Here is a 9,298-nt window from a genome sequence, read left to right on the forward strand (position 1 = left end):
TATAAAATCCTCCCAAATGTCCCATGTTAAATCTTCCCAAATGTCCCATGTTAAATCCTCCCAAATGTCCCATGTTAAATCCTCCCAAATGTCCCATGTTAAATCCTCCCAAATGTCCCATGTTAAATCTTCCCAAATGTCCCATGTTAAATCCTCCCAAATGTCCCATATAAAATCCTCCCAAATGTCCCATGTTAAATCTTCCCAAATGTCCCATGTTAAATCCTCCCAAATGTCCCATGTTAAATCCTCCCAAATGTACCATATAAAATCCTCCCAAATGTCCCATGTTAAATCCTCCCAAATGTCCCATGTTAAATCTTCCCAAATGTCCCATGTTAAATCTTCCCAAATGTCCCATGTTAAATCCTCCCAAATGTCCCATATAAAATCCTCCCAAATGTACCATATAAAATCCTCCCAAATGTCCCATGTTAAATCCTCCCAAATGTCCCATATAAAATCCTCCCAAATGTCCCATGTTAAATCCTCCCAAATGTCCCATGTTAAATCTTCCCAAATGTCCCATGTTAAATCCTCCCAAATGTCCCATATAAAATCCTCCCAAATGTCCCATATAAAATCCTCCCAAATGTACTATATAAAATCCTCCCAAATGTACCATGTCCCCAGACTCTGACACCTGTCATAGAGGGACCTGACAGACCATGTTTATATAGTGAACATGGTCCCATGTTAAATCTGCCAAGTATAAATCTGTGCATATTGTTTGCTGTGCACCTAAATAACCAAAAATTTTTAAGACACAGGAAGGAGAAATAAGCCATTTTCTCTGGAGAGCAGATTTAAAAACAAAAAGAAATAAAAAGGATTGTTTGGTGAAAATGATTAGATTTCTTTTAGGTTCCTTTTTTCTCCTCTAGATGTTTAAATTATGTTTGCCACCAAGGAGGTTGTGGTGGAAATTATTTCTCGGCAGAACAGACAAAAAAATAAAAAAATAAATAGTCAGGATGGTTTGTGAGTACGGTAAGTGGATTCTGAGGCAAGTTCTCAAGGTCAATAACAGAATAGCACCAAAGAAGGTCCTGTGGGGCTTCTACATTTCATGCCACAGCATAATTTTCAGCTCACTCCACATCTCATCTCTCCTGAGGTATCAAAAGTCTAGAAAATATCCAACATAGATGATAAGAGGATAGCACTTCAATTTCAAAAGTTGTGGGACAAAAAAAAATCAAATCCCAAAAGTCCCAGAAAAGGCCTTCCTAAATATCTTCTCCAACCACTAATAAAACTTATCTACAGGCCAAAGGCTTCAGTCAATTCTCCAACATTTAAAGGTTCTGTGAAATGCGTAAATCAGTGTTGCCCAAAGTCGGTCCTCGAGGGCCGGCATCCTGCATATGTTAGTTCTCTCCCTGGCTTAACAGAACTGGATACAAAGATGGCTCATTAGCAGGCCTAAAAAGAACATTGACATGCTGAGAAGGTTGTTACTACCACCAGGGAGAAAACTAAAACATGCAGGATCCCAGCCTTCGAGGATGAACTTTGTGCACCTCTGGCATAAATGGTGTTTGACTGGGTTTTTTTTGGTTTTGTTTTTAACATGTTTTTATATATTTTTTGGCAATAATTTTATTAATTTTTTATGAAACAAATAATATCGGTTCAAGCTTTTTTTCTACTCTGATTCTACATCTCAGAACCAAAGCATTCAGATCACAAGTATTAAAGTATAGGGTTTCAACAAAATACCCTCTGGTGAGATGTTTAAAAAACTTTGCCAAAAACTTAAATAGATTGTGGGCTGTAAGAAACACCAAGACACCACCTGCAGAAGATTCTTATATTTCAAAATGTTCAGCTAACACCAGAGTTGAAAATAGAAAAATAAAACTGGACCAATCAAGACCCATTCATCTGCCAAGAATGTTCTACTATGACATAGGTCTTTATTGATTTTAGCGGTACAGCCTCTGGATGTCTGGTCATAAAGTCAATAACTATAAGGAGGTATTAATTTCAGCATGGCAGCAGTGACAATACTAAACCACATCTTTGTGCACCTGTAGCCAGTAAAAAAAAGTCCTAGGCAATACATAGTCCATTTTTCATCTGCTGGACAACGATAAAGCTATGACACCCAAGCCTCAGCTACATCTTCCATCTCTTGAGCACTGTTTGTCCTGACGACAATCATTTTTCTCCTCACTGCCTGCTTCTGCCTCTCCATCAATGTTAATATTCCACATGGCTAGTTAAAGACGTAGCAATATTCTGACAAACACACTAAGCTTGAGCCCCTTACAACTGGAACGTTCCCTCTGTCTGATCGTTGTGGTGCTATAATCTTCATCAGAGCGGTAAACTGTAGGGAATGAGTCAGTCAGATACGTAAAAGTGCTTGGAACATGTCAAAGGTTACTTGTGCAACACTAGTGTTTACAAAAGCCAACAAACCGATTCAAAACTTACACCTTTTGTATTGCTTTCGGATCTCCCTCCCCCCAATGACCTGAGGTTAGGTGATGACCTCTGACCTCAGAATCTTTGCTAGTTCTGAGGTTGCTTTATAAAGCAGTGAGACCTTCATACAGCAAGGGCCTCAATGGTTTCTAATGTTGTGAGCTATGAGATGAAATGCAGTCATGTATTTTCTACATAATGATATTTTATGTTATGAAAACATATGATGGTCAATGGTAATGATTTGCATTGTTTGGGTGTTTTTCTTTTGGGTGGCTGGTTGCCTATTTTGTGTTTTTGTCATCAGCTTTTCTGAAATGCTCTGTAAATATTCTTGATTGCTTCACTGGTTTGACCAGCAGAGGTCCCCAAAACACTGCAAAATAAATCCCACTGTCAGTAAAGTGACACACAGGCAGAAAAAAAAACATTTTATAGCAACTTTGATGTCAGTGATTCACAATTAAATTAAATAATCATTGTGTAGCTGTACTTATTTCCTCCATTGTTTAATGTAAGAATGGAGTACTTCAACCTGGCGCTCGTGACAAACTCAAATAAACAAAAGGCCAAGAAATGCAGTTGGAATCAGTGAAGGTACAGCTTTGTAATGATGCCAGATTGGTTGCTGACAAAAAGAGTCAATATTGCTCTATTCATTAGCTTACTTTGGTGGAGCTTAAGGATGATGAACAGAGACATCATAAAGGCAGGGAAAAGAAATGGAGGCTGGCAGAGAGCCAGAATGACCTGATTAAACATAATTTGACTCTGAACCAGATGTTGATCTGCCAAACCTGCTTTGTCTCCATGACGACAAGCATCCACAAGAAAGACAAAAAGGGTTTCAATAAAAAAAGAGAATAAATTTTGCTTAATGGTTTTAATAGAGCACAAATGTGTCAGGAGATGACACATGAGCACAGCCTCATAATGGGTGTCAAGGTTGCAATAAGGCAGTACTGTAGCAGTGGGCACACCTGATATATTGTATTTCCTCAATTCGGCATAATTTTATGGTCTGGTCACATTTAGCTAATAAACATGAAGAAATGAAAGCTGCAAACACACACTTTTTAGTGAGTCATATTAATATGCGTTTGAGAACATGTGGTACAATGCTTACTTGGCTGCATTTTCTTGCAGCAGTAGATTTTTTTTAAAGTACAATATGAATGAATCCTTCAGATTTGGAGCTTTTAACAGGCTTAGCAGATCACTGTGATCTTAGTAGGAGATCTAAAGAGGCATGATGAGTTTATGGATGAGGAACGGATCTTAATTCTTTTTAAAGGGGCAGTATTATGTAAAATAAAACTTTTTGAGATTTACATCATGTTACATTGACACTCCCTCATCAACATACTTGGAGTGTTGCCTAGGGTCTTTCATGCATATTTGAGAAATCCTTTAATCTCCCGTGGCAACCATTTAGTTGTGAAAAACGCCTGGGTGGACCAAGTGCCGCCTTCGAGGACAAAGCTCCTCCTCCAAGCTGCAGTCTCGGAGCTTCCGCCTTGCTTCGTTCGCGACTCCCCCACTCAGCTCCTTCAGGCTATCCAGCAGCAATTAGCAAACGCCTGGTGGAACTGCACATCTGCTGAGCTCATTATACAAAAGTGATGTTTTAATTATTGAAAGAATTAATGGTCATTGGTTTCCCGTTCTCCCTCGGTGCAGTCAAATTTGATGCCGTCAGTCGCTCACATGAAGCAGAAGATTGTGTGTGCACTTTAGAAGGACACTTGATTGTGTCACCTCTGTTACTTCCACCTCTACTCAGCACTCTTCCAGGCTGTAATCAAGCGCACATTACAGAAGCTTCCCACAGCACCTACAACAGATTACTGTGAAAGCCTCGGCCAAAATCTCTGCGTTACCAATGGAGATGTGATGCCAAAATCTATAAAAGCAGCTTTAATAATTAGATAATTATATTTGATAATTAGCTGCAATTAATAGAAGAAAACTGTCACACCAAAGCCATAAAGCCTCATGTTTTTCAGATTTTCTTTTAAAATAATGGCGGCGTTGTCATTCTCTGGAGATTCCCTCCATTTCCAAATTGAATTGTCTTAATTACATGAACTATTTAAAATCTGTTCCAAATTGCTTTTCTTTTGGCTTCTTCTTTAAAACTCATTTGTCGTCAGTAGGTCATCCTTGCTTGCAATGAGTCCGATTGCACTTTCAATCAGACTCCAATATCAGCAACTCCCATATTTATGCATTCTGTGTTACCTAAAAAGTATAAATCTCAGGCTCTGTTCCACAAGAGCTGGCGTGCTGCACCTTTTACAGTCTTCCCTGTGCCAACAGACGCCAAACCTCCAGATTGTTTGCATTAAAACCATGTCGCCACTCATTTTGTCAAGGTTGCAACAGGCCAGATAATGCGGCAGTTGTAAATTTTCCCCCAATGTGAAGTAAAAGATTTGTGACTGAATCAGTCACGCAGGTTATTCCCCGCGATATGACATCCTCCGATCTATCTTCACCCCGAGTGTGCGGACACACAATCTGCATATTTCTCAAGAAAGCCATCTACTCTTGTACAAACAGTGCCATAGGTACATGCACAGCTTCACCGCTCAGCTCACACATCCATTTTTGTCCAAATCTGGTGCCATTTACACTCAGTGGACAGACTTTCCAGCAGTGTTGCGTTTACGGCCAAGAATCGTTGTTACAACTGAAGTAAAAAATAAAAAAAAAGTGTGCGGTTAAACTTTGTAACTACCATACTCTTTCACAGGTTGAAGAACCGATTTAGGGTTCCAAGTGCCAATCCATCTATTCTGGAAAATAGAATGCCCCCTCATCAGATTCCTCAGACAACACTGTCATGTTATGTCAGACACTGTCTGAGTCAGGTAATTAAAAAGGACTCTCATGAGGACATGAGCTGCGAGTGTGAAAATCCAACCTAAAAGGGACAGAGAAGAACCTGAGTGCACACATATGTTGCTTTTTGAAGTTATTTTTGACATGAATTTTATGACAAACAACGTTAACTGTCTAAAATTATGTGGAAAATGTATGATTCTAAGAGAAAAATTTATTATTCTAAGAGATAAATGTACAATTTCAGAAAAAGCATTGGGAAAAACAAGGTTATATATGCAATATTTAATATAATGTGATACAATAAAAAAAATAAAAAAAGATAGTACCCAAAATTACATATTCCAAGGTGGTGTTGTGATTCAGCGAAATCACCGGGACGGACCAAAAACATGTGAGCACACGTGCAGGAAATCAGCCGACACAAATAATCAAACTTTACTTATTTTATTCTTTTTAGCGCTAAGAAGAAAGAGACCCTTACCCTTACAGGTTTAGGTGAATGTGAAGTGTAAAAACCGAATCTATACAGCGTCTGCCCAAAAACGGAAGATTCATTGCTTATAACCTAAGGTCCGCCCCTTGGTCTGCTGATGTGTCACGTCACTTAAGGTCCTCCCTGTGGTCATCCGATGCCCTACGTTAACTAAAGTTAAGTTTCATTTCTACAAGAAGTTTCCATTCAAAACAAAAGGCTTTTGTGAAGAATCTCATATGTCAATACTTTGTGTGCGTGTCTTGAGTAAGCGTCTCAACAGTGGTTAAATGTTTGGATGGTGATTGGGGTTTGTTGCATATCCTGATTGAGGGTTTTTCTCTCTTTGCAGAGAAACTCTTCATTGTTCTCTCAGTTTTGGTCATCAGGCTCTGAAATCATTTGCCTGAGATCAGCAGGCAGAAGACAGAGTTTACTAGAGTGTGAGGGATGCTTCTAAATTTTAATACCTCTGGTCTGGCGGTGTTTAGCAGCCCCAGTCTGAGACAGGAGGATGCACACTGACTGCTTTGGTTACCCTCTCCGGGGGGGGGGTTCTAATTCTGAGCTAAGCAGCTGTAAGTTCTCACAGACGGTGAAGCTGCTGTCCTGCTCTAGATACCTGAAACACACCTAAGTGTGGTGAAGTGGAAGAAGCTATGATTACAGCACAACTACAGGCATGGGAGTACTAACCTAATCGCTGTCATCTTCAGAAATAACCAGACTCTTCTTCTCCTCCTCACTCTTTGCTTTTTAATGGAACTTTCTGCAGCTGACAACATCTTGACATTTAAAATACTGTGCGTCTCATTATTAGAGAGAAAACAGATGAGCGTGTTCCATGAAATAATCTCTGACATATTAGAGGGCTAACGAGGTGTTAATCTTAATTACGCGTGGATGAAAACGGTGGGGTCACTTTGGAACACTGAAATAAAGAGTGAAAATATAACTCAGCAAGAGATTTCGTAAAAGAAAAAAAAAGAAAAAACCGTCTCCTGTCTCCAAGCAGCACTGCATGAAATATTCCACTCTGAACACACACCGATAAAACACTGACAAAGCCTCAACTCAGAACCACTAAATTAAATTTAGAGAGGTCAATTGGTTTACAAAACAGCCAATGTCTCGAAACTGGCAGAAGATTGTTTGATCTCTGTGAGGATTTTTTTTTTCTTCCACCCTCTAATGAGCCTAAGATAATATTGCCCAGTGTGCAGCGAGAACTGTAAAACTGTAGTACCAGAGAAATAATAAAAAGAATTGGTTTGCCTGGTTATGTTAAGGAGAAAGTCTGAGCTACCATGTTTCCCAGCATATAACAAAGTTAATGGGGCAATATTATGTGAAATTTCCTTTTTTGAGATTTACATCATGTTATAACGTTGTTCCCTCATCAAAAACCTACCTGGAGTGTCGCCTTGATTGTTTCATGTATATTTGAGAAATGTTTTAATCTCCCGTGGCAACCATTCAGTTGAGAAAGACGCCTGGGTGGACCGAGCGCCACCTTTGAGACACGACTCCCCCTGAGAGCGGCGGTTTTTGAGCTTCCACGCTTCCGCCTCACCGAGCAGCCCTGCCCTATGACTCCCTCACTCTGCTCCTTCAGACTAGCCAGCAGCAATTAGCAAACGCCTGGTTGAACAACGCATCTGCTGAGCTCATTATAGAAGCTCCTTCTCAGTTCAACACTGGTAAAAAACGGTATCGAAAGGTTAATAGAGGAGCGATGTTCTGATGACTTCCTGAAGGAGGAGTTTCAGAAAGACAGAAATCCAATTTGGAGACATTAAATTGCAAAATCAAATTTTGTTTAAACGATATTTGTTATAAATAGCATCTTTATAACAGCGGGTAGTATAGTTACTTGATTGTGCGATGAAATAATTACATGTGGATGGAAAACACATGATATTGCTCTTTTAAGGTAGAGAAACTCTAACTCAAAAGAAAAATGTACAGAACTGTGGCAAAATATTGTGCTTTGCAAACCTTTCACTCCGATCCCCTCAAATAAAACCCAGGGCAGTCAATACCCATTGGAAGCCATCTATCTAGTAAAAAGAGTCCATATGTGTGTAATCTCAAACATTTAACATGTTTTTTTTGTTTTTTGTTTTTAGTGAAGCTGTATCAGATTTTCCAGGCGTGCCAAAGCTAATGTTGAGGTTGTGTTTTAAAAACATCATGCGCCTGGATGAAAAACTTCATGTACAAGCATTTTGTTAGGATATGTCATTGGACTTGCTCGGCAATCCGATTACTTCTTCTGACCTTTACATATACATATGAGGCAGCCAGCCTCAGCTGAAGCCACAGATTGCTGTCTCAGCTTTCTGACTTGTTAGTAAGTCTATCAATGCCTTAACTATCCCTCACCCAATTCTCTCCTTTGACCTTTCAGAGCAACACGGGGGCTGGCCATGTCAAGCAATAATAATGTTAGAAGGCATAATTGTCAGATCACATGGTTAGAAAGTTCAACATGCTGCTGCCAGTATAGTCAGGCTATCGTGTCGGGTCACTCTAAAAGATTTATCCTTTTTAATGAAGACAGCAAGCAGGTTGCGATTTTCTCCTTTTAATGCTACAAAGATGTAGAGCGGGGGTGTCAAACTCATTTTCATTCTGGGCCAAATCAATATCATGAATGCTCTTAAAGGGCCGATTGAGCCAGAATGTATTGATAAAAGCTGTTGACAAACTGATAAAATATCAAGGAATTCTTAAAATTAGATGATATTATTGAACTTCTTTTCAGTCCCTCTAGGATTTTGTGCTTCTTTTTGTGATTTTTTTTTTTTTTTTGCAACGTGTTTGTGGTACTAATTTGGAAATATTTGCGCTTATTTACAACGGTTAATGCGACTTTTTATTACTCGCTTTATAGATCATGGAGTATAATCTAACATCTGTTAAAGTGGAGGCAGCTGCTTAGTACAAGTAAGAACGTTTTTGACAATTTTTGAGAAAAATCTGCAACAAACTCCCAGTTAGTGGTGTAATTTGTTGATTTTGAAAGAATTTCCACTGTACTTCTCAGGAAACTGGAGGGACTGGTTGATTTAGTTTGGCTGAAAGCAGAAAAACTACATAGATTTGATTGCTAACATAATATTTAAGCACACTTAATGTCTAGAGGCCCACATAAAAAGCTATGGCGGGCCGGATTTGGCCCACGGCCTTGAGTTTGACACGTGATCTAGAGCAAGAGGCAAAACATGATTCCAACTCTTCTAATCTTGTTGATGGCAAGGACAGCGACAAACAAAGCTCTTTGTTTACTTCAGGGGGATGAGATACACTCCAGGTTTATTCCGCTCATACTTTGAGTTTTTTTTCCTGCTTTTAATGGTTCATGAGAAAAGAGAAAGGAGTGACATCTCGGAGGATAACAGTCTGGTAAAATTTAAATAATTAGTCCTTCCTCTACTCTTTTTAAATTTTTTTTTTACCCCATTTACAATTATTCACTTTCTTTGAGAACCAGAGATTATTATGAGTTTCTGCTTCTCTTTACACTTTATTCTTCCCCTTTAT

This window comes from Gambusia affinis, linkage group LG05 (assembly GCF_019740435.1).
Source record: "Gambusia affinis linkage group LG05, SWU_Gaff_1.0, whole genome shotgun sequence".
Taxonomy (NCBI): domain Eukaryota; kingdom Metazoa; phylum Chordata; class Actinopteri; order Cyprinodontiformes; family Poeciliidae; genus Gambusia; species Gambusia affinis.